Here is a 15,793-nt window from a genome sequence, read left to right on the forward strand (position 1 = left end):
TGATTCTAGGTCTGACGAAACTATTTTAAAGGACTCACTGAAGGGATAACCACAAATAACCTACCCTGGGGAGATTTCTAATGAGCAATTGATCTGCATTGTAAGAAGTGCGAGACCACATCTTGATCTACTTTGGTATCCACCACAGGGTCTATCAGGAACTTAGACCTATAGAATTTTATCCACGAAATCTTCTTGTTGACAGATGACTTAAGAACAATGAAGTTGGAGAGGGCGCTGCATTATTTTTTTGTGAGAGGTCATAATGATGAATTATAGGGTCATAGATTTCAGAGCTTGATGAGACCATTGGGATCATGTAATTCAGTGTTTTCAATTTGTAAAGCCCTGGAAACTTTTCTTCTAACAGAATACGTTAGTTTGCAGTAGGGATGGGGATCCTGGAGACCTGGACCTCTGCAAAACACAATTTAAAAAGATACTGATCTGGTCCAAAACTCTCAAGACATTAGGTAGCCAAGGCTATAGAGGGAAAGACAGTGGACAAGCAAAGCACATCAGTGCTATAGTCCTTGACTCTCCTTTGACTCGTGGTTTTTCCTGGGTTATGTCATAAATACTTTGGTTCTTAACAATCAGGTCCTATCCCTGTGATCATTTGATCATCACACCCCAGCTGAGCTGAAATATTTCCATTTAACTCAATTCAACTCAAATTTATTTCATTTGGCAAACAGAAAAAATAAATCTGAATTTCATAGGATTTGTGGCCTGGAATTCAGATTTTTTTGTTTTTGTTTTTGTTTAAGTAGACTCCATGCCCAACGTAGCACTCAAACTCACAAGCCTGAGATCGAGAGTCGCATGTTCTACTGACTGAGCTAGCCAGGCACCCTTGGAATTCAGATTTTTAAGGTCCTCTCCAAACCATGTGAGATCTAAATCCAGTAGTGAAGGATGGTATTAGGAAGCAATATTAATAGGTTTATCGTTTCTTTTTCTGACGTTCATGATTACTGAAATTAAAGGAAGAGAGAGGGTTTCATTGTGCACATAATTAAGGGAAATTAAGACAAAAAACACTGAGTTCTGTGAGGGCAGGGATATTGCATATTAGATCACTACCATATTCCCAGCGCTTAGTACAACGCCTGACAGATAGTGTGATGGTTAATTGTATTTGTCAACTTGGCTGGTCTAAGGGGTACCCAGATAGCTGGTAAAACCTTATTTCTGGGTGTATCTGTGAGGGTGTCTTTGAAAGAGATTAGTCCTTAAATCAGTAGACTAAGTAAAGATTGCCCTCACCAGTGTGGGTGGGCATTATCCAATCCATTGAGGGCCTGAATAGAATAAAAAGGCAGAGGAAGGGAGAATTCACTCTTTTTACTTGAGCAGAAACATCCATCTTCTCCTGCCCTCAGGCATCAACACTCCTGGTTCTCAGACTTTTGGACTCAGGCTAGGACTTAGACCATTGGTCCCCTAATTCTCAAGCCTTTGGACTTGGACTGAATTATAGTAATGGCTTTCCTGGTTCTCCAACATGCAGACAACACATCAGGGGACTTCTTAGCCTCCATAACCATGTGAGTCAATTCCTATAATAAATCTACCTATCATCTATCTATCTATCTATCTATCTATCTATCTATCTATCTAATTATATATATCCTATTGGTTCTGTTTCTCTGAAGAACCCTGACTTAATACAGATAGTAAGTGTTAGATGAATATTTATTGAATGAGTGATGACAAACGGTCCTTACCTTGAATTCTGAAAAAGGTAGAGGACCATTTGTTCCCCAAGTCTATAGAGACACTGACTGTGTGTCTTGCCCTTTGTTAGGTGCTGGCTGGATTGGAAGAGGTAGAGCTCCAGATGCAGAAAATATGATTCTTATCTTCAAGGAACTTACCATAGGAATTGAAATAATTTTTCAAAACCACTAGCAATCACCCAAGAAACAAGCACACACTGTGTAGTATAGGATTCAGCCTTGAGCAACTTCAGCAAAATGGTGGGATAGGAAGCTCCAAGGTCTTGTTCCCTATGGAAACACCAAAACCAAAAAATCTGGCTAAATAATCTTATAGTAGCAGTGGAAAACAGTCAAAGGTCTACAGCAACCCAGTGAATGCCCAATCAAGAAAAAGCTACATTCAAGACAGAAGGAAAATTTGCGGCATTTTTGTCACCCTTGCCCATTCCCTCCCTGGTGCAGCATGGTTTTGGCGGGGGAGAAGGTGGCAGCCCAGTTCCCAATTCCCTACCTAGAACCAGAAGGAGCGGCACAGACTTTATTTGCAACATTCTAACCTAGCTGGGGGATGCCTGATGGACTAGTCTCTGTTTTGCTCAACTCAGATCTCAGGTGAGGAGAAGCACTGGGGCTTAGGAAAGCTGCAGGGAGACTAAGACCCTTTGGCAAGATATAATGGGTACAGACATATAATAGGCCAGCTAAGGATCCAGAAAGAAGCTGGTGTGAGACTATTTGAGAAATTAACACATTTAAAAAAGCAGCTGTATATACAGAAGAATCAAAAAAGCCAGACACAAGCCCACATAAGATGCATGCTTAGAAAAGACCTGAGAAGATCTTAAGCTTTCTCCATGAGCTGAACCCAAGGCTCAGGGCACACCCAGCAAAATCGCAAAAGACTTCAGCACAGAGCCAATGTGCAAAGACTGGAAGGTGGCTGTTTTTTTTCAAATGCCCAATCAAAAAAAAATCATAAAGGATATAAAGAAACAAGAAAATATGGTCCATTCAAAGGAAGAAAATAAAGTAGCAGAAACTGTCACTGAAAAAACAGGCATCCGACTTAGTAGAAAGAATTCAAATATGGTCAAAGAACTAGAAGAAATATGGACAAAAAAATAAAGTAAATCAGGAAAATGATATATGAACAAAATAGGAATCGCAACAAAGAGATAGACGTTATTAAAAGGAACCAAACAAATTCTGGAGCTGAAAATGCAAAAATGGTTCAACATAATAAAGGCCATATGTGGAAAACCCACGCTAACATCATATTCAATGGTCAAAGACTGAAAGCTTTTCCTCGAAGATCAGGAACAAAAGAAGAATCTTCCCTTCTGCCACTTCTATTCCATGTAGTATTGGACATTCTACCTCGTACAATTAGGCAAGAAAAATAAATAAAAGGCATCCAAATTGTAAAGGAAGTAGAATCATCTCTGTTCACAGGTGACATGATCTTATATGTAGACAACATTAAAGATACCACAAAATCTCCTAGAACTAACAAATGAATTCAGCAGGATACAAAAAACAGTTGCATTTCTATGCAATGAACAAACTGAAAAGGAAATGAAGAAAACAATTCCACTTACAATAGCGTTGAAAAGAATAAAAGAGGAGTAAACCAAGGAGGTAAAAGACTTCTACACTAAAAACTAAAAAAATATTGCTGAAAAAATTATGAAAGACACAAATAAATGGAAAGACACCCCATATTCATGGATTGGAAGACTTAATGTTACTACCCAAGACAATGTACAGATTCAATACAGTCTCTACCAAAATCCCAAAATAGAAAAACTATCCATCCTAAAATTCATATGGAATCTCAAGGGACCCTGAAGAACCAAAACAATCTTGAAAAAGAAGAATAAAATTGGAGGATTCACTTTCTGAATTAAAAACTTTCTATAAAGATATGGTAAGCAAAACAGTACGGTGCTAGCATAAGGATAGACATATAGATCAATGGACTAGAATAGAGAGCCCGGGGGCAGTGGGCTGGCTCAGTTAGTAGAGCATGTAACTGACTCTTGGTCTTGGGTCATGAGTTCGAGCCCCACACTGGTGTAGAGATTACAAAAAATAAATACATAAATAAGAGAGAGAGAGCCCAGAAATAAGCCCTTGCATATATGATCAAATTATATTTGACAATGCCAAGACCTTTCAATGGGTAAGATAGTCTTTTCTACAAATGGTGCTAAAAAAAACACCCCTGAACATCGACATGCAAAAGAATGGGAACTACAAGGTAGGGAATATGAGCATCAAATAAGGGGTTGGACTATAGCCCAACAACTCAAAGGAGTACTAGGCTTGCTCTAACTGGCCATTTAAGACTTAAAGTTTCACTCCAGGGATGAAGCCAACCACAACTGCTTACAACAGAGGTTCTCAAACTTGAGCCTGCCTCAAAATCACCTGGAGGGCTTGTTAGAATACAGATTGCTAGGTCCCACTTGCAGGGTTTCCAATTCAATAGGTCTTGGGAAGGGCCCCCGAATTTGCATTTCTAACCTTTCTCCAGTGAATGCTGATGCTGCTGGTCTGAGGACCACACTTCCGGAACCACCTGCCCAGGGTAAAAGGCTTCGGTCCACTGGAGAACTTCAGATCAGTAACCTCCTCAGGGTTGAGAAAGGCCTGGCTGCAATTTAATTCCCTTGCCAGGAAATTTGCTGATGTTTCAGGCATAGTATTCAGCCTGGCCTCACTTTACTATGATGAGCCAGGCCAACCTGCTTGCTAGTGGTTGTGGTCCAGGGATGTGAAAGGCTTGATGTGTTGGCCTGGGATTTTCTGAGGTCTGCTCAACAAATCGCACCTGTTCTGGCTTTCTGTTGTGGTTTTTATGTATGGAGTGTTCCCAAAGGGAGTTATTAAGTTGAATCCACTGATAATCAATCACAGGTGAACTTGGCCTTTATTACATATTACCTTGTGGAAAGCCACAGTCAAGTGCCCCTCTTTTTTGAGTCTATAGTTTCTGATTCCCCTGGTCTTCTCTTTCTATAGTTGTCTGAATTCTGAAAAAAAAACTTATCTTTGGGAGGAAAGCTGCCTTTCTGTGACTCTTCTTGCAGAAGCAGGCCAATCTCTGGGAGCATCTCACTATAATGTAATTTTGAATTTTTGAATTTTCTTGAGCATGTCTCCTTCCCGATGTTTTATTGAAGTGAGGGTCTTTCATCTGAGTTCTTTTCTGCCTTCTGGTACTAGAAGCTTGTGGTGATGCCACTCTGCTTCAGTTCATTCTGATCAAGCCCTTCAGTGTGAAACTGGGCGAATAACTTTGCCAGGTGGTCTTTGAAAGGGCCAGGTTTATAAATGATTGGTGTATGTTCTTATATACAAAGTTGATCATCCAATCATTCTAAAAGCACAGAGTGCTTTGAGGTTTAGAGCAGGGTAAGTGAAGGTTTACTCTGGTAAGGATTTCATTAAATGTTTTCATTAAAATGTCTACTGATTATCTTTTGCTGCGTAACTACTCCCAAATCAGTGCCAAAACAATTTAGCTCAAAATTGCCTGGATTGGCAATTTGAGCAGAGCTCAGCTAGTGGTTCACCTGGTCTTGGCTAGGTTTTTTCTTAGAGCTGTGTGCACCTGCTGGGTCAGCTGTGGGCTGCTGGCTGCTGGCTCTAAGATGGTTTGCCTCAACTGGAAGTCATGTGTGTTTCGTGGTCTCTCATCCTCCAGCAAGCTCATCTGGCTTGATCACATGGCAACTGGGTAGGTTCCCAGAGAAAGAGGTGTGCAGTATCCCCTGAGGCCTAGGCTCTGAGCTGACATACTCTCATTTCTGTCATATTCTATTGGCCAAAGTAAGGCACAAGTCCAGCCTGGGTTCAAGGGATAGAAAAACAGATTCTACCTCTTGGTGAGATGAGCTAAAGTCACATTGCAAAGGGCTTTGTCAGAGGGAGAAAAAAAGGATTGTGGCCATTTTTGCAACCAACTGCAAAGAGTCACCTCAGGGCCCTTGATCATGCTGGTCTCTTTTCCTGGAACTCTTTTGTCTTCACCCTTCTCATGGTTGGTCCTTCTCATCCTTCAGATCTTGTCCAGCTTGTCCTGTAATTCATTAATATAATTCTCTATTTAAAATCCCTGCTTTTCTTCTTTCAAGTACTTATCTCATTTTGTAATTGTATTATTTGGGCTTATCAATTCCTCTCAATTGCACCAATAGAATGAAAGTTCTATAAGGTCAGGGAATAAGTTTGTCTTTTTTACCGTTGTATCAATGGTATTCAGTCTAGTGCCTGACACAAAGTGGGCCCTCAGTGAATATATGTTGAATGAATGAATGAATTGAATGGAAGAAGGGAGTGATATAATCTATCTAAATGAGGAACAGATCGAGCATTTCAGAAGAGGGTAGAAGGACTGGTTGGGCGTTGTAACAAGCAGAGCATAGAAAGGAATCAAAGAAGATCAATAAAAAGGTCCAGTGGCGGGGGTGGGGGATGCCTGGGTGGTTCAGTCAGTTAAGAGTCTTGCTTTCGGCTCAGGTCATGATCTCGGGGTCCTGGGATCTAGCCCCACATCAGGCTCCCTGCTCAGAGGGGAGTCTGCTTCTCCCTCTGCCTCTGCTGCTCCCCACACTTGTGTTCCCTCTCTCAAATAAATAAATAAAATCTTTTTTAAAAAGGTCCAGTGGGCTCTCACCACCAGCATGTTGTCCTTAAAGGGGTCCTGATAAGGTGCTTTCTCCCCAGGATGGTCCTTCATACCTGAGGTTAAAGCATCTTGGGGCTTGGAAAAGACCTTGAAGCCTAAGATGACTTATTTCAAACCAAGAATCAGGGCCTGTGGTTTGCCAAAGAGTCATTTTTCTGATTCATGATTGTGTTAAAATAAGAGGGCTAAACATGTAATAGAAATAAATTTTTTTATATGTTTAACAAATCATTATCACCAGAGGAATAAAATGATGAGAAATGATAACTTATTTGGGGAAAGGGGGCATAGATGGTTGCCATGCTTCAAGGCCACCTGGAATCTGGGATTTCAGCTCTGAGTATCAATCCTTTAAGTCTTGAGGCTCTTGGCCTTTAAGCCACTGCAAATCTAGAATTTTCCCAAGAACCAGTCCTGTTCTCAGCTCTACTGTGCTAGACACTAGGGGGATGGTTCTTACTGAGGCTGATTTTCCACTTCAGGGATTTTGACAATATTTTCACTGATTTTTGGTTGTCACAGTTGGGGAAATGCTACTAGCATACAGCAGGGTAGAGGCCAGAGGGACTGCCAGACATCCTACAACGCACAGGATAGCACCGACAACAAGACAGCCTCCTCACTGCACCATTATTTACAATAGCCAGGACATGGAAACAACCTCAGTGACCACTGACAAATGGACAAAGACAACGTGGTATATATACACAATGGAATATTATTCAGCCATAAAAAAGAAGAAATCTTGCCATTTGCAGCAACGTGGATCAACTTTGAGGGGAGGAAGACAAATGCTATGTGATCTCATTTATATGTGGAATCTAAAAAAACCAAACTCATAGAACCAGAGATCAGATTTGTGGTTGCCAGAGGTGGGCATGAGGAGTCAGTGGGGGGTGAGGGAAATTGACTGAAGGTGGTCAAAAGTTTTAATATTAGTAAGTTATGGGCACCTGGCTGGCTCAGTTGGTGAAGCATGTGATTCTTGATCTTGGGGTTGTGGGTTCAAGCTCCACGATGGATGTAGAGATTACTTAAAAATAAAATCTTAAAAAATTAATAAGTCCTTGGGGATGTAATGTACAGCATGGTGACTATAGTTAATAATACTATATTGTATATATTTTTTTTGTTTTACTATATTGTATATCTAAAAGTTGCTAAGAGTGTAGTTCTTAAAAGTTCTCATCACAAGAAAAAAAGCTGTAACTCCATGGGATGATGTTAACTAAACTTAATGTGATGATCATTTCATAATACATAAGTACATCAAGTCATTGTGTTGTACACCTTAAACTTACACGATATTGTATGTCAATTATATGTCCATAAAACTGGAAAAAGCTTCTGCACAGCAAAGGAAACAATCAAAAAAACTAAAAGGCAACCTACTGAATGGGAGAAGATATTTGCCGATGACATATCTGATAAAAGGTTAGTATGGAAATATATAAATAACTGATACAACTCAACACCCAAAAAACAAATAACCCAATGAAAAAATGGGCAGAAGACATGAACAGACATTTCTCCAAAGAAGACATTCAGATGGCCAACAGACACGTGAAGATGCTCAATATCACTTATCATCAGGGAAATGCAAATCAAAACTACAAAACAGTATGGAGTTTACTCAAAAAATTAAAAATAGAACTACCCTACGATCCATCAATTACACTATTGGGTATTTACCCCAATATATAAAAACACTAATTCAAAGGGATACGTGAACCTCTTGTTTATTCCAGCATTATCTACAGTAGCCAAATTATGGAAGCAGCCCAAGAGTCCATCGATTGATAAATGGATAAAGAAGAGGTGGTATAGGGGTGCCTGGCTGGCTCAGTCGGTTAAGCATGCAACTCTTGATCATGGGGTTGTTAGTTCAAGCCCTATGTTGGGTATATATGAGCAACATATGTAGAGCATATAGTTATACAGAGCATATATAGAGAGTGTGTGTGTGTATGTGTGTATATATATATATATATATAATGGAGTACTGTTCAGCCATAAAAAAGAGTGAAATCTTGCCATTTATAATGACATGGGTAGAGCTAGAGAGTATTATGCTAAGCGAAATAAGTCAGAGAAAAGCAAATACCACATGATTTCACTTATATATGGAATTTAAGAAACAAAACAAATGAGCAAAGGAAAAAAAGGAGAGAGAGAGAGAAGTCAAGAAATAGACTCTTAACTATAGAGAACAAACTGATGGTTACCAGAGGGGAGGTAGGTGGGGGGATGGGGATGAAGAGTGCGCTTATCGTGATGCACACTGAGTAATGTATAGAATTGCTGAATCCCTATTTGTACACCTGAAAGTAATATAACACTGTATGTTAACTCTACTGGAATTAAAATAAAAAATTTAATAAAAAATTATAAAATGAAATAAATATAAACGTATAAATGTGTAAGAAATATAAATGTATAAAAATATTTCTGTATAATAAAAAAAAAACCCTAGAAAACAAAACAAAACAAACAACAACAACAAAACAATCAGCCAGCCCCCAAATGTCAATGGTGCCAAAGTTGAGAAACCCTGCTGTCAAGGACAAGGCCTGGAATGAAGCGCATTAGTGGGTATGAAGAAAGGCATCTGACACAGTTGCCACATGGATGAATCTGGAAGACATCATGCTACATGAAATAAGCCAGTCTCGAAATGTCAAATACTGTATGACTCCACTTACATGAGGCCCCCAGGGTAGTCAGATTCATAGAGACAGAAGTTATATGGAATTATAGTTGCAAAAGGCTGGGGGAGCGGGATATGAGTTATTGTTTATTGAATACAGAGTTTCAGTTTGGGAAGATAAAAAAAAATGTTCTAGAGAAGGATGGTGGTGATAATCACACAACAGTGTGCCTATGCTTAATGCCACTAAATCATACACTTAAAAGTGTTTTTAAAAATAGCATCTGAATAGACATTCACCCAAGGAAGATATACACATGACCAAGAAAGTACATGAAAAGACACTCAACATGATTAGTCATTATGGAAATGCACATCCAAGCCACGATGAGATACCACTTCACACCCCGCAGGACGACTAAAATCAGAAACAGACACAAATGCTGGCAAAGACGTGGAGAAAGCAGAACCCTTATACTTCACTGCTGGGGTTGTAAAATTGTGCAGCCCCTTCGGAAAATAGTCTGGCAGCTCCTCAAAAAGTGAAATCTATTGCTACCATATGACCTCACAGCTCCACTCCTCTGTATACACACAAGAGAACTGAAGACCTAGCCACACAACTTGTACACAAAGGTTCCACAGCAGCCTTATTCCTAATAGCCAAAAGAAAAAAATAGAAGCAATCTAAACGCCCATCAGCTAATAAATGGACCTTCAAAATGTGTTATAGGTACACCTTGGATTATTACTTGGCCATAAAAAGGAACAAAGTGCTGATCCATGCCATCATATGAATGAATATGGAAAACATGATGCTAAATAAAAGAAGCCAGCCAGAAAAGACCACATATTCTTTGATTCCATTTACTTTTTGTTTATTTATTTGGTGATTTTATTTTGAGAGACAGAGACAGAGAGTGAGCACAAGCCTACGAGCGGAGGGGGAGAGGGGCAGAGGGAGGGAGTGGGAGAATTTTAAGCAGGCTCCACGCTAAGCGGAGCTTGATCTCACCACCCTGAGATCATGACCTGAACTGAATATATGATTCCATTTACATGAAATTTCCAGCATAGGCAAATATTAGAGTCACAAAGTAACCTAGTGCTTGTTATGGTCTGTATAGAAAGGGGGATGGGGAATGACTGCTAACAGGTAAAAGTCTGTTTTGAGGGTGGTGGAAATGTCCTACAATTAAATAGTGATGATTGTTTCACAATTTGGTAATATGTTTAAAGACACTGAAATGTAGACTTTAAATGGGGGAATTCTGTGGCATGCCCACTAGATCTCAACAATGCTATTATAAATCAGTGATAGACAATATTCTTTTTAAAAACCTAGAAAAAACTACAATTCAGTATCCAGCGTTAATATCATTACATTCCCACTTTCTGTTGGAAGCCATTTAACACAGACTACAACATTGCTACAGAAAATTAGCTATGGATAGTTTGGGTCCAAATTATCTAGCACAGACTATGGAATGGAAAAAACAAGAGTGGGAAGATTTACCTCAAATTTTTACAAAAGTTTAGGTAATAGCAACAAAAAGTTCAATGTCAGAAGTGCAAGTGGACAATGGACTGCACTATCGTATTTCAAAGAGCTTATGAGTGTGCGTGCACATGTGTGTATGATAGATATATGTAAGAGATATGTCTATACTTCGGATCAGCACAGATGAAAGGAAATCATCTTTTGCCCAAATACTCCTAGAAGGCATGTCTCCCAAATATAAAGTCATCACATTTGTCAGTTTATCCCAGTGTGGGCTGGACCAGGTTTCAAAAGGGCCAGGACGAGGGTGAAGTCAGTGAATGCAAGTCTTGGCAAGTGCAAAGTCAGATCCTATATTCATTTAACATGTTAACATTTTGTTCACGATGTTCTTTTGCGTGAATATTGATATTTCAGCAATGTTGCATTCAGAGAGCACTAATCTTGATTGCTGAGGTTTTGGTGTCCCCTCCAATTCTGTGCCCGAGGTGAGTGCCTCACTTACCCTGGCCTAGTCTCCCCCCTAGTCCAGTCTTTTCTGTTGTCAAGCTTGGGCCATCTCTGGTTTGATGCCACCATATTTTAGCTTTGATTCTGCTGACTTTACATTCTAGCAAGGTTACCCCAAAAGCGGAAAATGGTGGCGAGAGCAAAGCTCTCATGTTCTGCAGCACTGGGCCATGTGAGGAGGGCAGGAGTCAATGGTTAGATGGTGTCTGTTTACAGTGCTCCCGGATGAGGGAGGTTCTGCTATAATCATGAATCATGGAAATGGGTCTAAGACGAGTTGAGCTGTTTCTGTTCTCCCTCCATTAAAGTAATTGTGAATTGTTCGCCTCAGAGAGCCAGAGGTTGTCTCCAGCTCCTCCGTTTTGATGAACAGCTTTCTAAAACCTATTTAGGCACTTTTTTTAAAATTAAAAAAGGCACGGGGAAAGGGGCCCCACGTAGGACTCCATGCTCAGCAGGGAGTCTGCTTGAGTTCTCTCTCCCTCTCCTTCTGCCCTTCCCCCTGCTCTCTCGCACATGCTCTCTCTTTCTCTCAAATAAACAAATAAAATCTTCAAGAAATAGGGGGAGGTAACAATCACTGAAGTTACATTTGAATGTTTGAGAAGCAGTAGAATGAAGTAGTTGAGATCCACTGGTCTCAGACTGAGACAGGCCTGGGTCCTCTCCTGTTACTAGCTGTGTGTCCTCGGAAAGCTTTCTTCAGCCCCCGACCTTCTGTTTTCACATTTTTTAATGGGGCAATGACAGGACTTACCTCATGGCTCGGTGACTGAAGATGATGATGATGGCGGGGCTGTTTTGAGGCAGGCTACATCTCTGCCGGTCAGGGGGCTGTTCGGGGACCTCGGTGCTAGGATGGCACTCAGTGGTCTATGAAGGCAACTTGTCAATCCCCCTCAAAACCTACACAGTCTGTTCTTGTAGAAAGAATCAAAACGTCTCTCTTTCAGCTTTCTCTCTCTCTCACTCCCTTTCGTCATGTCCTTACCCAACCATCCCCCCAGCCCCCGCCTCGACCCCCCGCCAATATAGACTTCTCCATGTCCTAGACACTCTCGCCTCAGGCTTCTCCCTGGGGAATCAGGGCTGTGATTTTCACTCTTGAACCTTATGTGTCACCCCCTCTCCCTTCACCTCTAATAATAAGGTCTCGGACATTGACAATCAGTTTCCCTCTCTCTGTCTCTCTCTCTCTTTCTCTTTCCATGTGTGTCTTATTCTCTCATTAAAGAAGTAGAAGTAGTAGGAGCCAAGTATTTGAAATGCCGAAAACCTGCCCTTTCTAAATATCCTCACAAAAAGGAAAACCAAAACACTATATGGAGAAATACACTTTTAAAAGAAGATGTGGTATATATATACTATGGAATATTACTCAGCCATCAAAAAAAAAAAATGAAATCTTGCCATTTCCAATGACGTGGATGGAACTAGAGGGTATTACACTAAGAGCAATAAGTCAATCAGAGAAAGACAATTATTATATAATCTCACTGATATGTGGAATTTAAGAAACAAAACATAGGATCATAGGGGAAGAGAGGAAAAAATAAAACAGGACAAAACCAGAAAGGGAGAAAAACCATAAGAGACTCTTAATCATAGGAAGCAAACTGAGGGTTGCTGGAGGGGATGGGGGTAGGGAGATGGGATAACTGGGTGGTAAACATTAAGGAGGGCACGTGATGGAATGAGCACTGCATGTTACATAAGACTGATGAATCCCTGACCTCTACCTCTGAAACCAATAATACATTATATGTTAATTAATTGAATTTAAATTAAAAAAAATAAATAAATGAGAAAAAGAGAACTTTGAAGATTCCCTGGGTGGGAATTCCCAAAGCAAGATTTCTAGGTAGGAACACACTGCAGCCAGAGTAGAGAATAGCCAGCTGGAAAAGGAGAGGAAACCGAAGTGGCCTTTGACACTGCCATCACTGGGGTTATTGGAACCCAGCAAGGCTGTGGAAATAATTAGTGACATCTATATGCATGAAACAAATAACCTGATAATATGGAGCATGCCTGCCCTTCAAATTATTTCAGTGTAGTAGGGGATAACGTGGACCATGGTGTTGCTCGCTTCCCAGTAGGTCTTAATGAGATTCCTTGTTCTCATGCTGTACCTGGGCTGGGGAAGGAATGGGAAAAAAAAACCCAAAGTGGAAGCAAAAATGCATATTTGCTTGCTATCATTTCTTTTTTTTAATTTAATTTTTTAATTTAAATTCATTAGCCAAAAAAATTAAATCAGCCAACACATAGTACATCATTAGTTTCAGATGGAGTGTTCAACAATTCATCAGTTGCATATAACTCCCACACCCAGTGCTCATCACATCACATGCCTTCCTTTAATGCCCATCCCCCAGTTACCCCATCCCCCCACCCACCTCCCTTTCAGCAACCCTCAGTTTGTTTCCCATAGTTAACAGTCTCGCATGGCTTGTCTCCCTCTCTGATTTCTTCCCACTGAGTTTTCCCTCCCTTCCCTTATGATCTTTTGCACTGTTTCTTATATTCCACATAGGAGTGAAACCATATAATTGTTTTTCTCTGATTGACTTATTTCACTTAGCATAATACCCTCCAGTTCTATCCACGTTAATGTAAATGGTGGGTATTCATCCTTTCTGATGGCCGAGTAGTATTCCATTGTATATATATATATATATATATATATATATATATATATATAGTATTGTATACTACTACTTTGTATATATATATATATAATTAGCTTCATCTGTTGAAGGACATCTGGGCTCCTTCCACAGTTTGGGTATTGTGGACATTGCTACTATGAACACTGGGGTGCAGGTGCCCCTTCTTTTCACTACATCTGTATCTCTGGGGTAAATACCCAGTAGTGCAATTGCTGGGTCGTAGGGTAGCTCTATTTTTAACTTCTTGAGGAACCTCCATACTGTTTTCTTGCTATCATTTCTTCATTGAAACCAGGTCAGGGTCACTATTGTGACAAATGCCAAAGGAAAGAGGGACAGTGGGGTGTCACGCGTCTGTCCCCAGACAGGAGCAGCATCCCTTTACCTGGTTTCCAAGTGTCTTTGGAGAACTGGATGGTTTTCTTCTCAAACACTCTCCACATTGAGGCTGTTTCTCCCTACGTCTGTCTGTTTTTGCCTCTGTCTCCCTCCTTGTGTCCCTCCCTCCCCCCTTCCCTCTGGCCTCCGTCGCCGCAGCTGGGATTTCCAGCATGTATTTGCCTTGCAGGCAGCCAGGCAGTATTATCAAAGCCTACTCACTCTTCTTACCTTTGGAAGAGGGGAGCGGGCTGGGGAGTGAGAAGTGCTCAGACAGGTTTTCTCGGCAGTTTATTTTGTTGCCCGTGTGGCTTGGTTTGCCTGCTGGAAGCAATGAGTCTTCAGGGCGGGACACCCTGCACAAACAGCATTCACTGATCTCTGTGAGCTTTGGAAGCGTGCGGAGAAAATACCGAGACCTCAAGGCCGAATCCCTGACTGGGGATCTGAAGGAGTCTCCAGCAGCATAGCTGGAGTCCAGATTCTGTCTGGAGCTGATCTCTGACATCAACAGGAGAGAAACACCGTCGACTACTTTTCTGGCTGGCAAGGAGTCTAGAAATGTGTTTTACAATATGCCAGGGGTTTTAAAAGCAGACTTTGGTTTCTTCTTGTTCTCGATAGCGTACAGAGCAATGCCCAAAGGAGTGTTTGCATTCAGCAGAAGCCCCTTCTAATGAGCTTGTATTAAGAGGTCTGGTTGTATGTGGTTCCTTTAATTCCCAGTGTCTGTGCCCATGAAAATCAGATAGACCAAAAGCATGAACGGTTGTGCAAATACCAGGAGACCTCCTCCCTGGTATTCGGTCTGTTCTTGGTTTGATGAGTGAGAGCTCCCCTGCCAGCAGTTTTCAACAAAGAAACTTTTTGGGGGGGCAGGGTGCCTGGATGGCTCTGTCGGTTGAGCGTCTGACTCTTGGTTTTGGCTCAGGTCGTGATCTCAGGGTCACGGGATCGAGCCCCACATCAGGCTCCACGCTCGGCATGGAGTCAGCTTGAGATTCTCCCTCTCTCTCTGCCTCTGCCCCATCCCCTGCTTGTGCTCTCTCTTTCTCTTTCTCTCTCTCTCTCAAATGAATAAATAAATAAATAAATAACATCTTTTTTTAACAAAGAAACTTTTTGGAGAACCCCAGAATGCTCATGGTGGCTACGTTGATCCCTGGCCAACTCTGCAGTTTCTTCCAGTGGTTGTTTTGGTGTAAAAGAGCTGCGTTACAGCAGTAGTACCCCGGAGGAGTATGAGGAGACAAGTGAAAGACCCAAAAAGAAGAAAAAGCAAAAGGCCCAGGAGACTCCACAGGAGAATGGAATGGAAGACCCATCTGTCGTTGTCTCCAAACCCAAGAAAAAGAAATCCATTTCCAAGGAGGAGTGGTTAGTGGTGATCCTGACGACACAGCTGGCAGTGGACGTCTTCCCAAGAGGAAGAAGTCTGCCCCCAAAGAGGAACCAGGTAGTGATGCTGAAGAGGCAGCAAATAGGAGCCTCCCCAAGGATAAGAGGAAATTCTCTTCCAAGGAGAAGCCACTCAGCAGTGGACCTGAAGAGGCTGCCAGCAGTAAGAGCAGGAGCTCCAAGAAAAAGCAAAAACTCCAGAAGCTATCCCAGGAAGATTAGAATGGACGTTTACCTGGTGGGGGGCATAACCCACATGACCTTTCCCAA

This window comes from Leptonychotes weddellii, chromosome X, assembly GCF_054177405.1.
Source record: "Leptonychotes weddellii isolate Sample4059 chromosome X, ASM5417740v2, whole genome shotgun sequence".
Taxonomy (NCBI): Eukaryota; Metazoa; Chordata; class Mammalia; order Carnivora; family Phocidae; genus Leptonychotes; species Leptonychotes weddellii.